Source organism: Tiliqua scincoides, chromosome 2 (assembly GCF_035046505.1).
Source record: "Tiliqua scincoides isolate rTilSci1 chromosome 2, rTilSci1.hap2, whole genome shotgun sequence".
Taxonomy (NCBI): Eukaryota; Metazoa; Chordata; class Lepidosauria; order Squamata; family Scincidae; genus Tiliqua; species Tiliqua scincoides.
In genome coordinates this window covers 261,505,647-261,525,545 of record NC_089822.1, presented here as the reverse complement: position 1 = coordinate 261,525,545, position 19,899 = coordinate 261,505,647, and positions in this window count along the sequence as shown.

The window sequence follows — 19,899 nt, the reverse complement described above, 5'->3', positions numbered from 1 at the left end:
CCCCACAGATTCTTCTATGCACATTTGTTATCTATGGGTATGGAGCCTGGCTGATGTTCATCAAGGAACTCTCTGGCCCTGGTTATTCAGCTGCAGATCTGTCATTTCATCTCTGTGTTTCTTGACACGGAGCAAAATGCTCACTTGGCTGTTTTGTTCATAGTACAGTCTCTTTTAACATTTATTGGCTAAAATCAAATGCCAGCAACTTCAATCTGTGAATATTGAGTCCAACATCTAATGAAAGGATACCAGTTTAGGGGAGAAAGAATGTCTTTGCTTAGCTTTACTTTTAGAATTTCCGAGTCTTGGGGAGCCCAAGAAAATGAAATGGGCATGGGGAGGCGGGGAGGCTGCTTCAGTATTTGAATAGTGTCTCCCGTATCCACCATTTCCATCTCTCTCTCTCTCTCTCTCTCTCTCTCTCTCTCTCTCTCTCTCTCTCTCTCTCTGTGTGTGTGTGTGTGTGTGTGTGTGTGTTTATAGCCTTGTATAGGGCACAAAGTAGCCTGACACCAGCCCTGGGTGTGTCTCGGTGATTCCTGCATGAAACGCAACTCCCAACTGCAAGAGAAGTTCATGAATAAAATCTTTCGGAGACCCATTTTGGGGAAGCCGAGTGTTAACTGGCTCAAAAATTGCTTGAGTAGTGGGGGGAAAGGAGATGTAGCTGTGAAAGGAAAGAGGTTGCAGTCAGAGCTTCTTTCCTGTGAATTCCCCATGGTTTCTTTTATTTAAGTCCATAAACTCTTGCTGACTGAGTCTGTGCTCCAGCAGACGTGTCCACAGCTCAGGTTTCTATGGGGGCAATATAATACAAGTAATCTTATTTTCCATCCCTTTCCTAATGACCCTAGCTTGGAATTTGTCTTCTTCACAGCAGCCACATGATGTGCTGATGTTTTAAATTGCGCTATCTACACACACCCCAAGATGACAGAAGCCCTTCTGAGAAGGCATGAATGAATTATACGTTGGCTTCCTGCAGCTGATGGCTTAGGAGTGCACCATTTAGAGTCCAAGGGAAAGACAAACTACTCTTTAGCAAAAGCACATCGATCATCCAAAGAGACCAGCGGTGGCTTATTTCTTTCTCTGGCTAAGAGCTTGACCTGCAGGGTCTTCAAACCTTTTGTCTAAAAACTCATGAAATCAGAGGAACCAGCAGGTGCTGAGCTACAGTTGGACTGTGCCCACTGAACGTATGAGAAACAGCCCAACTGCAAAGGCACAGGTGCCTCACAGATGCTCCAACTACGAAAAACCACCATCACTGTTACAGAGACTTCCACACCTTCAACCAAACTGCTGACTGAGAAAGATTTCATGTCAAGCGAAAGGAGAGAAAGGACACGGTGCGTCAGGGTGCAGGTTTATTCTTCCTCCTTGCACTTCTTGACAGATCAAATGTCTAGGCACAAATTATAAGACAGAGACAGTGGAAGCAAAGGACCAACGGGATCAAGTGATGGCCACTGTCTGGATCTCTCTTCAAGGAGAAGAAGGCAGGGGGAGCTGGAGCCTGGGGCTTCTTCCAGCCCCTCTTGCTGCCAAGGGAGGGCTCTCACATTTAGGAGGAGGGAACGGCGAACGTTTTCCATTGCACCGGTTAGTGTTGCAACAGGTTTTAACTATAATGTCCCCATTGGCCCTATAAGTGTTGTTACAGAGCATTTCTGCAGGTAGAAAATCGTTGCATCCATATCTCACGCCAGCAAAAGTTCCATTTGCTAAAGAAAAACAACAGTGAGAGTCAAGGTGTGCCTGATTCAGTAACAGGTGACATCCAAAACCAGCAGAGAAGCCGTGTGTGACCTCTCATGTTTTCCCGTGTTTCCTCTAATGTTTCCCCTCTGTGTTTTCTCCTGTGATGGCTATTTTTGGACATTTCCAGCCTCCCAGAGGAACGTGATGCCAAAGCCCCTGAAAACACAACCTGGCTAATCAAATGCAGGAGCCGCAATCCTGGGAAGATCCTCGGAGAGTTTGGATCTACTTTCAAAAGTGATGACTGAGGGGGATTGAATACAATAGACTTAGAACAAATCAGGCCCAGCGTCCAGACAGAGGATGGAAGGACATAAGGCTCCCACAGTCTTCAGGCTGCAGCCAAAAGTCACCCAGTGAAAGTGACTGGCTGCAGATTCCAAGCTTAATATGCCCTCATACAACAGGCAATGAATTGGTGGCATTTGCTGCCACAAGTTGCAGGGTGGCTTCAAAAGGAGGTTTGACCACTTAATGGAGGATCGGCCTATCACTATGAGTCACGATGGCTAAATGGAAGTTCAGGTGCATATTCCTCTGAATATTTGTTACTGTGAGTGACTCTCAGCCTCTGGCCACCTGCCTCTCAGCCCTCACAGTTTCACAGCTTCCCTCCCCATAGCTACTTGTGTACTTATCTCTCTGCCTGCTTTGCTTATGGCCAATCCTATTCATTGGGGCACTCTCTCACAGTCAAAGATCAGCACTCACCACTGGTAGCCGTTTTTGAGCCACTGTTACGAAGTGGCAACAGTCTTTGGTGGCTTTGTGCTGCAGCCCACAACCTGCCCCAGTGCAGATAAGCCGGCACGGGAGTAGGGCAGTGGGCAGGGAGGAGGCTCGAAGGAGCAGGGAAGGAGAGAAATGGGGCAGGGAGTGGGGCTGCCAGGAGGCATCGCTGGGTGGGCAGTGGGTTGTTATCAGTGGCAGTGGTACCACCAATGTGCTGTACCCCCTGCCCGGCTTTGCCATGTCCCCTCGTTTCCGGACTTGTGTGTCTCTGCAAAGACCCATAGGGTGGCAGAGGGCTTATCTGGGGTAAGAGAACAAAATGCCCCTTACCCAGAGGAGGCTTCTGTTTGTCACCTCACCATAGGACACAGTGCCTGTCTCCATGGTGTGGCTGCATCAGCACTGGTGGCAAGAAATAGGACTGAGCTTTTAAGCAACTGCAGACATTGTGAAAGCAGATGGGACGTAGTCTGAGGAGGACTCTGGATGACAGCAATGCGGAGACATTTCTACAAATCACTGTGGATCATGGATCGAACCTCCCTATGATTGTGTGTCTACTTACGATTGTAGATTGATGCTGAGAAACAAGAAAGGGGAGACTTGCATGGTTTTTCAGGGTATCGTCTACAGGTCTCAGGGTTTAAGTAAATGCATTTATTGCACAGAACTCCTTGCACTAAGAGAAAAATACAGAAAGTGAAAAGAGAGAAATTCAAATGTACTAAACACACGTCATATCTCCGTTTATTTGTTCCATTTCAATTCAAATGTGCCATTTTAAAAGTGAAATTTTTATCGCAAACATTTGGAAATCAAGGACTTTGGGCATTTTGTTTTCTCCTGATGGTTTCAATTTTTAATACTGCAAAGTATCCCACTATATATCTTAAGAAATATATAACGAAGATAAAACACAATTAAATTCCAAGGAAGTCTGGCCAGCATCAAATACCAAAATAAAATATGAATTCAGGTCAAGGAGAAGATTAGTGCACTGTAGTGCCATGTTTAGGAGACTGAGGGCTCGATCCTATCCAGCTTTCCAGCACTGATGCAGCCCTGCCAGTGGGGCATGTGCTGCATCCTGCGGTGGGGGGAGTAGTCCCAGAGATGTTCTCACGGTAAGGAAACATTTGTTCCTGCAACAACTTGGGGCTGCATTGATGCTGGAAACTTGGATAGGAGAACCCAATCCTATGCATGTCTTCTCACAAACAAGTTCCATGATAGTCAATAGAGTGGCATGATGCAAATAAGCAGATGGCTATGTATGTATGTATGTATGTATGTATGTATGTATGTATGTATGTATGTATCGGCATCACCTGGCAAGACAAAGTTCCAAACAACACAGTCCTGGAACGTGCTGGAATCCCTAGCATGTATTCACTGCTGAAACAGAGACGCCTGCGTTGGCTTGGTCATGTCGTGAGAATGGATGATGGCCGGATCCCAAAGGATCTCCTCTATGGAGAACTCGTGCAAGGAAAGCGCCCTACAGGTAGACCACAGCTGCGATACAAGGACATCTGCAAGAGGGATCTGAAGGCCTTAGGGATGGACCTCAACAAGTGGGAAACCCTGGCCTCTGAGCGGCCCGCTTGGAGGCAGGCTGTGCAGCATGGCGTTTCCCAGTTTGAAGAGACACTTTGCCAACAGTCTGAGGCTAAGAGGCAAAGAAGGAAGGCCCATAGCCAGGGAGACAGACCAGGGACAGACTGCACTTGCTCCCGGTGTGGAAGGGATTGTCACTCCTGGATTGGCCTTTTCAGCCACACTAGACGCTGTGCCAGAACCACCTTTCAGAGCACGATACCAGAGTCTTTCGAGACTGAAGGTTGCCAATACAATGTATGTATGTATGTATTTTAAAAATTAACACTAACACTGCAATCCTATGCACATCTAAGGGCGAAGTCCTACCCTGTGCTGAAACAGGCAAGCCAAGAGGCTTGTGCTTTATCCAGCTCAGCCAGAGGCAAGGGGAAACTTTTCCCCTTAACCCTGGGTAAGGCATCCTGGCCCCAATGGGTCTTCTCTGACTTGCGCCACCTCCTGAGGTGCCATAAGTCAGAGGAGAGCAGAGTGGCTTGAAGTTGCTCCGCTCTCCCTGGGAACGGGGTTGGGAATCCGGAATAACTACAGGATCCCATCCCACCCTCCCGCTCCCCACCCTCCCCCAACAGGAACAATTCCCTCCCACCTCCCTCCTGCCCACCTCAGAGCTTTGCATCAGCCCAGCCGGGCCAATGCAAGGCTCACAGAGTAAGCTACTGCAGAGGCTGGATTCAGCCTCTGTGTTTCAGCACATGGAGACTTACTCCTGAGGAGACACAATAAATAACCCCCCTCCAGTCAAGTTCAATGGGACTTTCTTCTGGGTAAGTTTGTACAGGATTGCCTTACTTCAAGGTGGTGTTGTACAGATTGCAATAATCATGCAAGTGCCAGTAACACTCAAAGTACTATGCAAATTCAAAGCATTATTATTAGGTATCACACTCACATCCCCTGCTAGTGCATAGCATGCAGCCCCACTGATAGAGCATATGCTGCATGCTCTGATTGAAGGAGATCCTCCCTGGCCTCTGATGGGAGTCCTCTGTGTAATTCTGAAGACAGTCAGGGGCACATTGGGGTGGGGAAAGGGGGGATTTTGTTGTGTGCAGCTGCCACCAGGATCCTCCCCTTCCACTCTTGAAACACCTTCTGCCTTGGGGGCTGTTGCCATACACAACATCCAGAGGAAATCTGACAATGGGATCCCCAGCATCTTGTGCCTTAACCCAGCTTCTGTGGAGGATCCCTCTCCCTTGCCCTTAGTTGTTATTCCAATTGGATGAGAATTGCAGTGAATGTTTCTGGAGCCAAGCTTTGACTGACCAGTGAGATAACATCATAAACAAGCAACATCCCCCCCCCCCCACACGCACTCTGAAGAGCTTGGGCCCCTTCTATCACAGCAACATTCTGTTCTGGAGTCCGGTAGGTTCTGGACCAACCTCAGTATCAACCCACCAGCTTTTTCTTGGCATCCGTGCCTTGTGCCTTGAAAACAGACTTTCTAGATACTTTGGGTCAAGATACACACTGCTCCCAGAACCATTTGCATTCCTAGATATAACCTCCTTCCACCGATATATGCCTTTAGTTACTCACCCACAACACAGAGAAGCAGGACAGATAACCCAAGGAGAAGAATCTTATTCATCTTCTGTGCTTTCACAGGTGCAAAGAAGTACAAAGGAGCAGGACTCTGGCCTATCTATAGGTTTCAAGTGAACTATCTATAGGTTCCAAGTGCAGCCAGATCTCAATTTATTTGCTAAAGAGACAGGCTAAAGGATGAGGACAGAAGATTACGTTCATGTGAAAAGACACAATGTTCTCAAATGTGATTCCTCCGTCCCAGAGGAAGGCGGCTTCGGGGAACTGGTGTGATGGAACTCCCTGATATCTTGAGAACCAGAAACTTAATTATTCTGAAATGTTTTCTCATCACCAGACTCGTTTTGCATGAGGAGAACTTGTGCTGACACACAAGCAGAGAATGTCTTCCCATGCGGGTGCTGCAAAGAGGCAGAAGTTGTTTTCTGTCTGCTAGGAGAGTCGGGGGAGCTATTTACTCTGAAGATTTAATTCTCTCTGCACAGGCAGTAAAAAAGCCCAGCATCACCCAGGGGTGGGCACCCAGGTCGAGTTGTGAAAATGCTGTTTTCTCATGCCTTGTTTTGATTTGAGTTACAGATGTTGCTGACCCCGACTCCACTCACAACTCAGGGCCCTGGGACTCCTAATGAGTACTACCCCAAATCCCTATCTTGTGTGTGTTCTGGCTTACTTTCTTTGCCAATTCCACACCACACCAAAGTCCTTGTGGGAGATCCTGAAACTGGCATTCAGAAGGATGGCAGCAGAAGATGTGGTGGGAGGAGGGTAGGTTTTGGTTCCAGAAGGTTTCTTTCTTTCTTTCTTTCTTTCTTTCTTTCTTTCTTTCTTTCTTTCTTTCTTTAGGTGGCATAAGGCTGAAGTCTGAGGAAACGCTTACCTTTGGCTGAGCCACTTTGGAGCCCTATCTTGCGCAGGATAAGTGCAAGTCTCCTGGCCTGCCTGTTCCAGCACAATATAGAATTGCGCTGCACATGTGGCTTGGGTTGAGTCACAATGGCTGTGTAACTCGGGCTCAGTGACTCCAGCACATCCCTACATAAGAACATAAGAACAGCCCCACTGGATCAGGCCATAGGCCTATCTAGTCCAGCTTCCTGTATCTCACAGCGGCCCACCAAATGCCCCAGGGAGTACACCAGATAACAAGAGACCCCATCCGGGTGCCCTCCCTTGCATCTGGCATTCTGACATAACCCATTTCTAAAATCAGGAGGTTGCGCATACACGTCATGGCTTGTAACCCGTAATGGATTTTTCCTCCAGAAACTTGTCCAATCCCCTTTTAAAGGTGTCCAGTCTAGATGCCATCACCACAATCTGTGGCAAGGAGTTCCACAGAACGACCATACGCTGAGTAAAGAAATATTTTCTTTTGTCTGTTCTAACTCTCCCAACACTCAATTTTAGTGGATGTCCCCTGGTTCTGGTGTTATGTGAGAGTGTAAAGAGCATCTCCCTATCCACTCTGTCCATCCCCTGCATAATTATGTATGTCTCAATCATGTCCTCCCTCAGGCGCCTCTTTTCTAGGCTGAAGAGGCCCAAACGCCGTAGCCTTTCCTCATAAGGAAGGTGCCGCAGCCCAGAAATCATCTTAGTCGCTCTCTTTTGCACCTTTTCCATTTCCACTATGTGTTTTTTGAGATGCGGCAACCAGAACTGGACACAATACTCCAGGTGTGGCATTACCATTGATTTGTACAACAGCATCGTTTACAATCCATACCAGCACATCCCTACCTAACAATCCTCCTCATGAGTTTATGAGTTTATCCTCATAACTCATCCTCACGATGAGGATGATGATAACTCATCCTCTCATAACTCATAATGATAACCTCAAAATCTCATAACTCATGATGATAACCTCAAAATGATAACTCATCCTCTCATAACTCATGAGACAATCATCATTTACAATCCCTACCAGCACATCCCTACCTAACAATCTCCCATCCCAAGTACAGGGTGCTGCTCCCAGGAATGGAAACAACACACACACACCCTGTGTCTTTAGTCATATTTTGGATGATGGTCTCTGATTAGTGAAGAAAAATGAGCAGGAGTAAGAAAACAGCCCAGAGATCAAGCAGGAATGCTTGGAGTCTTTTAAGGAAACTGGGTGGTGCCAGTCAACCCACACGAGAAATACCCAGTGTAACCCCTGATCAAGTGGCCTCACGAGTTGTATCCCTTTCCAAAGCCCCAAGGGGGAAAGCACACTCAACTACCATCAAGAGAGCCCTTACAGCTTTTTGGCGGTCGTCCCAAACGCATCCTGAATTTTCCCACCCATTTTCAATGGACGAATCGACGCAGCCATCAGCAGTCTGAAGTGTGGCAAAGCCCCTGGCTTTGACGGCATCCATCCTGAGTTTTTCATACGTTCTGGGAGACACACAAGGAAGTGGCCTGGCAAATTCTTCTCGGACATACTTTCTAGAGGACATCTTCCACCGGAAATTTAAAAAGATAAAGTAATATCAGTTCTGAAACCCCGTAAACCGCAAGACAGAGTGGACAGTTATTACCCAATTGCCCTTTTGAGCTCATGCTACAAACTTTTGGAGAAACTAACCATAAACAGAATTGGCCCTATAATAGATGAATATCTGCCTGTAGAACAAGTGGGCTTTTGACAGAATCATAGCTGTGTTGATTAGGTGCTGAGCTACACTGAGGCTGGCTTCCAACAAGGTTTAAAAACTACAGTTGTATTTATTGACCTAACTGCAGCATATGACACAGTGTGGAGGGAGGGAGGCTGCTATATAAATTGTGTCACATCATCCCCTGTAAAAAACTGTATCGATTAGTCAACAATATGCCAAGTGGCAGATCTTTCCAGATCAGAATGGGGGACAATGCAAGTAAGGTTGGAAGGCTAAACAACAGCATCCCACAGGGCTCTGTAATGGCACCCACATCTCAGACTTGCCAGTAACAAGGGGACAGAAATTTAGATATGCCAACTACTTGGCTCTAGCAGTGCAGGGAAGAAACATGGAGGTGTTGGATGGCCTCCCCTCAGAAGACCTTAAGATCCTGGGAAAATATTTTACTGACTGGAAGTTAATGCCCAGTATCAGCAAAATGGTGACTACATGCTTCCACCTTCATAACAAACTAGCAAATGCAGCCCCGAAGGTCTATCTAAATAACAACCTTCTTCCTTAAAATCCCCATCCAAAATATCTGGGAGTAACTTTGGACCGGACTCTCTCTTATAAGTCACACCTCGAGAACACGGCCTCAAAAATCAATACCAGGAACAACATACTCCAGAAATTGCTAGGGACAAGATGGGGAGCTTCAGCCACTACTCTCAGAACATCAGCATTAGGACTGATGGAAAACTTTGAATAGGATCCGTACCCTACGTGGCGTTTGTCAGGACTTAATGTCTAAACGGGGCTAGCATCTACCCCACAGTGTGATTGCGGGTTCTTCTGTCAAACCATATACCACATGGTATCTGACTGCAAACTGAGGGCGTATACTGGCCCATGGTCTGACTTTTTCAACGAAGATAACTCTGTCCTTGAATGGCTGGACGAACTGGACATTGACATTTGATCTAGTTTCATTGTCATACAAGTCCATGTATTATTTGCCATATGCTAAATAAAATAAAAGAGCGCAGATAATACAGTGCAGACAAGAAGACTGCCACAAGTGGAAAAGCAGGGATTTGCAGGTCAGATTGTGAGCCTCCTTCCTTGTGTCTTGGGCTGCAATCCTATGCACACTTTCCTGGGAGCATGCCCTATTCTATGCTACGGGACTCTTCTGAGTAGGCACACAAAGCAGAATATATATAGTTGGCATCTCCCCACCCCATGGCTTTGCCTTTCTTCTTCCCTCCCCCACATCCTAGGCAGATGCAACAGAAGAGGAAACAAAAGCAGACAGCTTTTGCTGCTGTCTCTCCTACTCAGTGCATGCAAGGGGCAGAGGTAGCACCTTCAGTGCCACACACAAGGAGAGGGAGAGCTGTGACAAGTGCGGTTTGATGAACAGCTACACTATTTCCTCTTTCTTGATCCTTGCAAAAAAGTCTGCTTTCCTTCATCCCCCACATCCTGATCAGGGAGGGGGCTGGCCTGCTGCAGCTCCTTTAATTCTTTGTTGCTACGGGTACTCTCAAGTAAAACTCAAGTCCTCTCTCAAGTAAAACTCTCAAGTACTCTCAAATACTCTCAAACTCAAAAACTCTCAAGTACTCAAAAACTCTCAAGTACTCTAAAGTAAAACTCTCAAGAACAGACAAAAGAAAATATTTCTTTACTCAGCATGTGGTTGGTCTGTGGAATTCCTTGCCACGGGATGTGGTGATGGTGTCTGGCTTGGACGCCTTTAAAAGGGGATTGGACAAGTTTCTGGAGGAAAAATCCATTACGGGTTACAAGCCGTGATGTGTATGTGCAACCTCCTGATTTTAGAAATGGGTTATGTCAGAATGCCAGATGCAACGGAGGGCACCAGGATGAGGTCTCTTGTTATCTGTTGTGCTCCCTGGGGCATTTGGTGGGCCGCTGTGAGATACAGGAAGCTGGACTAGATGGGCCTATGGCCTGATCCAGTGGGGCTGTTCTTATGTTCTCATGTTCTTATGTAGGGATGTGCTGGAGTCACATTTCTTTACTCAGCGTGTGGTTGGTCTGTGGAACTCCTTGCCACAGGATGTGGTGATGGTGTCTGACCTGGACGCCTTTAAAAGGGGATTGGACAAGTTTCTGGAGGAAAAATCCATTACGGGTTACAAGCCATGATGTGCATGTGCAACCTCCTGGTTTTAGAAATGGGCTATGTCAGAATGCCAGATGCAAGGGCGGGCGCCAGAATGAGGTCTCTTGTTATCTGGTGTGCTCCCTGGGGCATTTGGTGGGCCGCTGTGAGATACAGGAAGCTGGACTAGATGGGCCTATGGCCTGATCCAGTGGGCTGTTCTTATGTTCTTAAAAGAAACCTGGTGCAGATTAATGTTCGGAGCGTGGCCAAAAACACCAAAAATGCTGGCATTTGTCAAATGAGTTGCAAACTCCCTTTGTGAGGGAAGAGGCTCATATGAAGTTTCCCTCCCTGGCCCTCAGAATGCCTGAAAACATCTCTTCCGGTTTTCCCTAAAAACCAAAAGTGCCCTTTTGGGGTCCTCTGAAGCTCTTAGAAGGCTTTTGAGGGTCAGCGAGGCCTCCCTGGCCCTCTGAGTGTTTCCTGTGATGTGCTGATTCTGAGGTATTTACTCCTGAACCTGTACATGGTGTGGGGTGGGGGAATGAAAGCACACCATTTGAGTGTGTGCTTCATTTCTTATGGCACATATTGGTGTATTTTGCCCTAATGCCTTCATTATTTACTGCATGCCACTTTGGAGGCATCCTTGGTGGGAAAGCAGATACGTGGTTGGCAACCTTCAGTCTCGAAAGACTATGGTATAAGCCTACAGCACCTGGTATTCCCAAGTGGTCTCCCTTCCAAGTACTAACCAGGCCTGACCCTGCTTAGATTCCAAGATCAAACAAGATCAGGGATGTGCAGGGTAACAGTTGAAAGCAGATAAATAAAAATTAAATTCAAAGTGATATTTTGGTTGGTAGATATTTTGGTTTAGTCATAATTAAAGGTGAATGCTAAAATGAATATAAAAATGTTGAGACATTTCAAAACACTTCGAGCTTAAAAAAACACATTTAAATAATGAAATGCTGCATAAACAATGAAAGCGTTGGGAGTATAGCAGGTATGGAATATACTGTATCTGCTTACACCTTTCAAAAGCCTGAGTAATGATGAGGAGCTTGACACAGACCAGTGCAATGGCGTCAGCCCGAACTGCTCACCAGTTCTCCAACTGGCACAAGAGTCTGAAACATCCTAACTGAGAAATGGGGTCAAAATGGTCAAATCTGGTTCTCAAAATAACTTGAAGCAAGTTCAAAGAAAAATAGGGATCACCATTGGAGTTCTATCTATAACATAGATCCCTGAACACGTATAAACTGGCATAGAGACATCAGCAGGATATAGGAAGCTTATTCTATCAACATAATTTGGTATCAATGTAGCAAGAGCCAAAGTGGAACCCCAACTAATTCCCAGAAAGAGGAGAGTAAATAAGCAATATTCTTCCAAATCTAAAACTACATAGTGAGCCAACTGGCAGAATAGTATCTAAAAGAGACAAAGCAGACGTGTGTCTTGAAGAAATAGTTTTACTTTGATTGGTAGTTATAAGGGTCGAAGCTACAGGCTCACAGAATAAGGTGAAGCCTTTGAATGGTTCTCCATGACCTGGGATGTTGCCAAAGGGTCCAGTAGTCAACCTCTTTGGATATCTTGTGCTTTCTAACTGGTCAGGTTGACAGCTCTGAGGGAAAGTGGGGAAAAGTCTTCCAGGATTTGATCAGTGTGTGTGTGGGGGGGGGGGGGGGGAGTTGTGCAGTGTGCAGGCAAGAGCGTCTTTTCTTTGGGTTTTGTGGTTTTTAGCATGGTCTTTTGTTTTCTTTCTCAACCCTCTGAAACAGCCATGCTACTAAACTAGATAGTAAAGCCCAAAGGACTTGCAGTACAATCCTACTCATGTCCTTTCAGAAGTCCCACTGCCTTCAATAGAACTTTCTCCAAAGTAAAAGACTAATCCAGTGCATGTCTACTCAGAAGCAAGTTCCATTATAGTCAAAGGGGCTTACTCCCACGTAGTTGTGGATAGGATTGCAGCCAGGCAGCCCAATCCTGAGCTGCCTGGTGTCCAGGGTTGCAACGGCACCGAAAAGAGCTACCACTGCATCCTGGGTGCAACGTGGACAGCAACAGCAGCGCCTCAGGAGAAGAGGACTTTCATTCTCTTCCCCCAGGTAAGGCGAGTCGCCCTGCAATGGGGCTAGTCGATTCTATGGCGACCCAAGGGTTGGCATAGAATCATGAGCCTCCGTGTTGGGCCGCTGGCCCTCCTGCCCCACTGCCTCCCCAGTAAACCTCCTCCCCACCATCCCCCTCCTCCCCGTCCTGGAACGCTACCACCAGCGCTGAGGGCCGCACACGTGTCTTACAGCGTATTTGTGACAGTGTGTGCTGGCAGTAAGCTGACGTGCACTTTATAGGATCGAGCCCTTAGTATGGGGGTGCCAAATATTTATGGGCCCCGGGTGACGAATCACCTTCATATGCCTCTGTTGGGGCTTGATGGCATTTCATATTGTACAACACATGCATATGGACAAGCGTGATCTTTTATAGCAGTGTTTCTCAAACTGTGTGTTGGGACCCACTGGTGGGTCACAAGCCAATTCTTGATGGGTCGCAAAAAGTTTTTGAAACTTTTTTAAAAAACCAGCTTTGCAAGCACCTGTGTCAGATTTACAGGAAAAATAATAGCTGAAATGCTAACCTGCGGTATGAGGTAATCTTCACACCCCCAAATTAAAATGTCTCATTTTCCTATTTTCTCTAGTAATTGGCATGTGAACCCAGTTTCAGCCTTTTTTGTGGCCTGGAAGTCCCTAACCAAACATCTTGCTCTTCAGTCCAGCCTTCTGGGTACCCTGGAATGATGGTAAAGGTCTGAGTCCTTGAACTCCATTTCTAGAGAGGGTCGAGTACAGTGCTGCACAAACCGTGGCCCGTGGGCCAGATCTGGCATTCAGCCAAATCCTTTCCTCCCGTGACTGGCACTCACCATTCCAGAGCGCAGCAGGATTTCATGTCCCCAGATCGGGACAACGCGATGCTCTGGCAAGTCGCATCTTGGTGGACATCTGGGTGCAATGCCTGCTGGGGCATTGCACCACAAATGTGACTGGCCAGACCAGCCAATCTGGGGTCAAGAATTCCTGCAGCACTCAGGAGCTGAAAGTGCCAGTCATGCCAGGGACTGCATTCTGGGCATGCAGCGGATGCAAGTTGAGCACCGCTGGTCTAGCAAATACCCCCCCACCCACCCACCTACACACACACACACACACACACACACACACACACACACACACACACGTACTACATGTAAGGTCTCTAGCAGCCTTGGGGCCAAAAGACCCGGACTATGAATTCTCTCCAGGTTTTCTTTCTTTTTCAGAACCAGTGAGTTGCGATGGATTTTCATATTAAAAGGTGGGTCCAGGAGCTAAAAAGTCTGGGAAGCTGTTTTATACTATATAAAAGCTGGCAGATTCTGATGGTTTGTATTTAAATAGAAACCATCAAGAGATAATTCAGACATTGGAGTGTTACAGCCCAGTCCTGAGCTACCCTATGACCAGAGGAGCAGTGGTACCAAAATGGCAACGGCTACAACCTGAGTGCGCTGGGCAGCCTCCGACTGCTCATCAGGAAAAGGGGACATTTGTCCCCTTCCCCTGGGTAAGGGAGCAGGCCCCACAATGGAACTACTCAAGTTTGAGCTGTCTTTTTAGCCAGCAAAGAGTAGAAAGGCCCGGCTCGGGTCGGGAGGCCTGATGTGTAGTTCTGGATCTGGTGCCAGAGAAGGGACAAAAACTGCACCCGTTCACATATCCACTTTCTTCCAAAGGCAGCTTTCTCCATATGGAGGGCACCTGGGCGCAGAGTCTGGGCTTGCTTGTCAGCACACAGTGGTGTAAGTTCCCATCACGTAAAATGAAAAGAGTTCAGACTTAATTAGTTGGCGAAAGAGTTGTTTAGTTCTCATAATAGCAGAAAGTTTTATCACACAGTTCTCTGAAGACGCCTTTCTCTTGGATGGAGGAATCTTATGTTGAAAACATTGTGTCTTCTCAAATGATTGAAGTGCTCCATCTTCGCCTTTTCATCCAAAAGATTTTTTTTGTTCCTGGAATCTCGGGAGGCGTCGTCACTCCTGTGCCAAGAAAAGGCTTTTGTCTTGGACTGCACAATCGCTTTTCAAGGACATTGTGTCTTCTTACGTGATTGACATACTCCACATCAACCTTTAGCATCTGCCCTTTAGATGATGTATTAAGAGATTGCTGTACTGGAAACCTATAGATAGACCATCGTCCTACTTGATTTCAAAAAGTTCAAAAAGCAGAATGACACCCTCTAAAAAGAACACATGAATCAGTAACAGTGCAGGTATTGCAAATCTGGTTGAACAGAAACATGGGAATCTTTTAGGGTAGAGGAAGAAGCAGATGGCCAATGGCACTATGGTATCCACCAAGTATGTGGTGAGTAGCAATTCTCTAGTTCCTGGAAGAGATGACTGACAGATGGTGGAGGCCGACCGGTGCTATTCTCCCGCATTCTGAACCAATGGGAAGCAGTTCTGAGCTGTTGTCATAGCCCACCCTCCTCCCAGCTGTACTGCAAATAAGTACCCTTCCACCCTCTACCAATGACAACGGAAAACATTGACATAGTGGGCATAACGGAAACCTGGTGGAATGCGGAGAATCAGTGGAATACCGCAATCCCGGGCTATAAACTCTACGGGAGGGACAGGCAGGGCTTGTTGGAGGTGGGGTGGCTGTTTATGTTAAGGAAGGGATAGAATCCAGCAAAGTAGAGTTTGAAGGGGGGTCCAACTCCACTGTAGAATCTCTGTGGGTTAAATTACCAGGCCTGCGGAGCGATGTAATACTGGGGGTGTACTATCGTCCTCCAGACCAGAAATCAGAAGGGGACCTTGAAATGAGGAAACAGATCAGGGAGGTGACAAGGAGGGACAGGGTTGTAATCATGGGGGATTTCAATTATCCTCATATAGACTGGGTCAATTTGTGTTCCAGTCACAAAAAGGAGACCGGATTCCTTGACATGCTAAATGACTGTGCCTTAGAGCAGCTAGACATGGAGCCCACCAGAGGACAAGTGACTCTGGATTTAATACTGTGCAGTACACAGGACCTGGTTAGAGATGTCAATGTTACGGAGCCATTGGGGAACAGTGATCATGCTGCGATCCGTTTCGACATGCACGTCGGGGGAAGAATACCGGGCAAATCTCTCACAAAAACCCTTGACTTCCGATGGGTGGACTTCCCTCAAATGAGGAGGCTGGTTAGAAGGAGGTTGAAAGGGAAGGTAAAAAGAGTCCAATCTCTCCAGAGTGCATGACACCTCCTGACTGAGGAATTAAATCAGTTAAGGGTTAAAAGAGAAGATATTTCAGACCTCATTGATGAATTAAAAATCAATAAGTCACCAGGCCCTGATGGCATCCACCCAAGAGTTATTAAGGGATTGAAGAATGAAGTTGCAGATCTCTTGATTAAATATGCAACTTGTCCCTCAAAACGGCCACGGTGCCAGAAGATTGGAGGATAGCAAATGTCAAGCCTATTTTTAAAAAGGGAAAGAGGGGGGACCCGGGAAACTATAGGCCTATCAGCCTAACATCTATACCGGGTAAGATGGTGGAATACCTCATCAAAACTAGAATCTCAAAACACATGTGAATCTCAAAGACGAACATGCCTTGCTGAGGGAGAATCAGCATGACTTCTGTAAGGGTAAGTCTTGCCTCACAAACCTTATGGAATTCTTTGAAAAGGTCAACAGGCATGTGGATGCGGGAGAACCCGTAGACATTATATATCTGGACTTTCAGAAGGCGTTCGACACGGTCCCTCACCAAAGGCTACTGAAAAAACTCCACAGTCAGGGAATTAGAGGGCTGGTCCTCTTGTGAACTGGTTGAAGACCAGGAAACAGAGAGTGGGTGTCAATGGGCAATTTTCACAATGGAGAGAAGTGAAAAGCGGTGTGCCCCAAGGATCTGCCAGATGCAAGGGAGGGCACCAGAATGAGGTCTCTTGTTATCTGGTGTGCTCCCTGGGGCATTTGGTGGGCCGCTGTGAGATACAGGAAGCTGGACTAGATGGGCCTATGGCCTGATCCAGTGGGCTGTTCTTATGTTCTTAAAAGAAACCTGGTGCAGATTAATGTTCGGAGCGTGGCCAAAAACACCAAAAATGCTGGCATTTGTCAAATGAGTTGCAAACTCCCTTTGTGAGGGAAGAGGCTCATATGAAGTTTCCCTCCCTGGCCCTCAGAATGCCTGAAAACATCTCTTCCGGTTTTCCCTAAAAACCAAAAGTGCCCTTTTGGGGTCCTCTGAAGCTCTTAGAAGGCTTTTGAGGGTCAGCCTGATCCAGTGGGGCTGTTCTTATGTAGAGGAGTAATCCGATGACCAGAAAGGCAGCATATAAATACCGAGTTATTATTATTAGTGGGTCACCTGCAGGAGCCAAGAAGGAATTTTTCCTTCAGTGTGAGTTTGCCCTTTGGAGCCAGCATGGTGGGGGTCACATCCACTTAACATTGAATAGGGGTGGAATGTAGTACATTATGCTGGAACCCCCTCCCTTTGGCCCCCACCTGTCAGGAACTTTGTTCTTCAGTGAAAGACCTTCCTATTGGTTGGCCTTTGCTGTTGAATCACTTCCCCCTCCCTGTTGTTACCAGAACCAGGGGACATCCACTAAAATTGAGTGTTGGGCGGGTTAGGACAGACAAAAGAAAAGATTTCTTTACTCAGCGCGTGGTCGGTCTGTGGAACTCCTTGCCACAGGATGTGGTGCTGGCGTCTAGCCTAGACGCCTTTAAAAGGGGATTGGACGAGTTTCTGGAGGAAAAATTCATTATGGGGTACAAGCCATGATGTGTATGCGCAACCTCCTGATTTTAGGAATGGGTTAAGTCAGAATGCCAGATGTAGGGGAGAGCACCAGGATGAGGTCTCTTGTTATCTGGTGTGCTCCCTGGGGCATTTGGTGGGCCGCTGTGAGATACAGGAAGCTGGACTAGATGGGCCTATGGCCTGATCCAGTGGGGCTGTTCTTATGTTCTTATGTTCTTATGTTGTTCTCTTGCCCTGGATTTTGTTCTCAGTGCTTCTTCCCATGGATTCTGTGGATGATGTCTTGAATAAGTAGACAGATTGTCCAAATCTTGCCCCAATGACTTCAATTCTCATTGTATGCCACTTTGGATGCATCTTTGATGGGAAAGCAGATGCATAAAGAAATTAAAATCCCGTGTCAAAGTTGTATTTTGACTTTGTTTTGAAATAGGTAGCAAGTGGCAGGGCTAGTACAGGGAATGACTCTGGGGGCAGCGTTTCTGTCAAGAAAACCAGAAATGAATATTCAGTGGGGATGGGGTCTTCCTTGGACCTGTCTCCACTGTTCAGTGGGGTTGGTGGACAGTGAGCACAACTCCTTGGAGACCCGACTTGCACCTGACAAGCTCCCTGGCTGGGTATGGTGCAATATTGTGTTTCACAAAGAACTATTTATTATTCTGCTGCTCTTTCCAGAAGGAGCTTTGTGTATTTGCTGACAAAACAGATACATTGCGATAATTACTTTGTGCTTCTTCCCAGAAGAATGCCGAGGCCCGCCCTCACCTTGCATGCATTACCCGTTCCCTTTAGAGGATAAACTGGAATCCTGCACCTGCCTAGAGGCACCTGGGACCTTCAGAGAGACTAGAGTCCTGCCTGATTCTCCTGAATAATCCTGCCTCTGCAATTGGAGAAGATGAATAAGATTGTTCTCCTGGGCTTCTCTGCTCTGCTTTTTGGGGTTGTGGGTGAGTAAATGGGGGGGGGGAGGGAAAAGCAGGTCATGCCTGCAATAGTCCAGATGTGTCTGCAAAGCATTTCCAGATCAAAAGATGCTTCAGAACATGTTTCCCACAAGAGAAGATTGTTTTGGGAGGGTGGCAAAGAGTATTGAGTTAACCCTGAGGCTCAGGGCCAGTCTTAGGAGCTGCAGGCCCAACTGGAAACATTGTGGCAGAGCCCCAGGTTCACAGCTGAGGTCTGTGTAATCTTAGAGATAGAAACAATATTTATTCTAGCCTTTATATCTCTGTGGTAGAATGGAATGCAGTTAAAATGCATGCTTAAAAAGTGCATGTGAGTCAATGGACCAAATGGATCTAAGTACATTTTAAATATAAAATTGCAGGTAAGACAGCCATTTTCAACCATTGGTGTGCTGCGAATGGTTCGTAAGAATCCCTTCCGAGTTTGGGGGAGGGTAATTTATTAATAGGTCCATTGGGGGATGCGAGTCCCCCAGCAGCAGCGCAGTGTGCCTTGTCAATTGTCAAAAATCTGAGGGTGTGCCTTGACAATTTTGTCAGTGTGCCGTGAGCTGAAAAAGGCTGAAAATCGCTGGACTAGAGTATATGGCCCTAGCACGGGACCCCCTTAGGCACAGGGCCCAATTGGCAGCAATTGGGTGAGGTGGGTGATAACGAAATAAAAACGCATAGCAACACTTTCTGTACTTCTCATTTTTGTTAAAAAAAAAACAAACAAACCTGAAAACTGTGAAAAAATAAAATCATTTTAACCCATTTCTGCCCAGGCCATAGGCCACACATTTGATCCCTGTTGTGCATATACAACGCTGGGCAAAAATGGTTTAATTTGTTTTGATTGGTAGGGTGCCTGGGCAATGGCTGTGTCTTCATCTGCTGACACTATACCACCTATTTCACCTACCTAGTACACTTTTAAAGCAATTACAACATATAATTACTGTATAATGTAAAGTTTGAATCAAAGACCCCTAAGACAGCTTATATTATATAAATAAATGGAGAAACTAATAAGAGGCAGAAGTAGATGAGCAGTAGATTAGGAGATATAGTATGATTAATGAGTAATGGGATATGGTATTTAGCATTCCTAAATGTATGTTATATGTTTGTATGTCTGTGTGTGCTAGTTAAAAATAATAAATAAATAAAAGAAATGGCAGAGAAAACAGCTGTTATTAAAAAACAAAATCCATTACCATGCATTTTTTTCTGCTGTTTGATACCATGTTTGCTCACACCCTCCATACCTTCAGCTTTGCCCCTTAACTATCACCCCAATTCTAGTGAATAGCTATTGTCTTGTCCTTCTTGTGCAATCTGTTCAAAATAGATGGTGAGTTTCTCAGGTGTAAAATGTCAGTGTAAGCGAGTGCAGTTGCTGTAAGCACATCCTACTGAAAGACACCATCAGCGATACCAGAGTTGTGTTGTGTTGTTGTGTCTGCCTTGATAGTATTTTTATTTAACATTTCCAGCAGCTTTCTGGTGATCCTTGTGCAAAAACCATATGCTTTTCTTAACCTGCTTGACAGCTTTGCCTCCCCCCATGTACCCAGAAAGACAGAGAGTTTTCCTTTGTGTGGCTGTTGCAGGAGTGCCAGGGAGTCCACCGTCCACTATGGCTGCAGCTCCTTCCTCCCTTTGGCTGGCTCAGGGCCAGGCACTCAGGAATTGCCC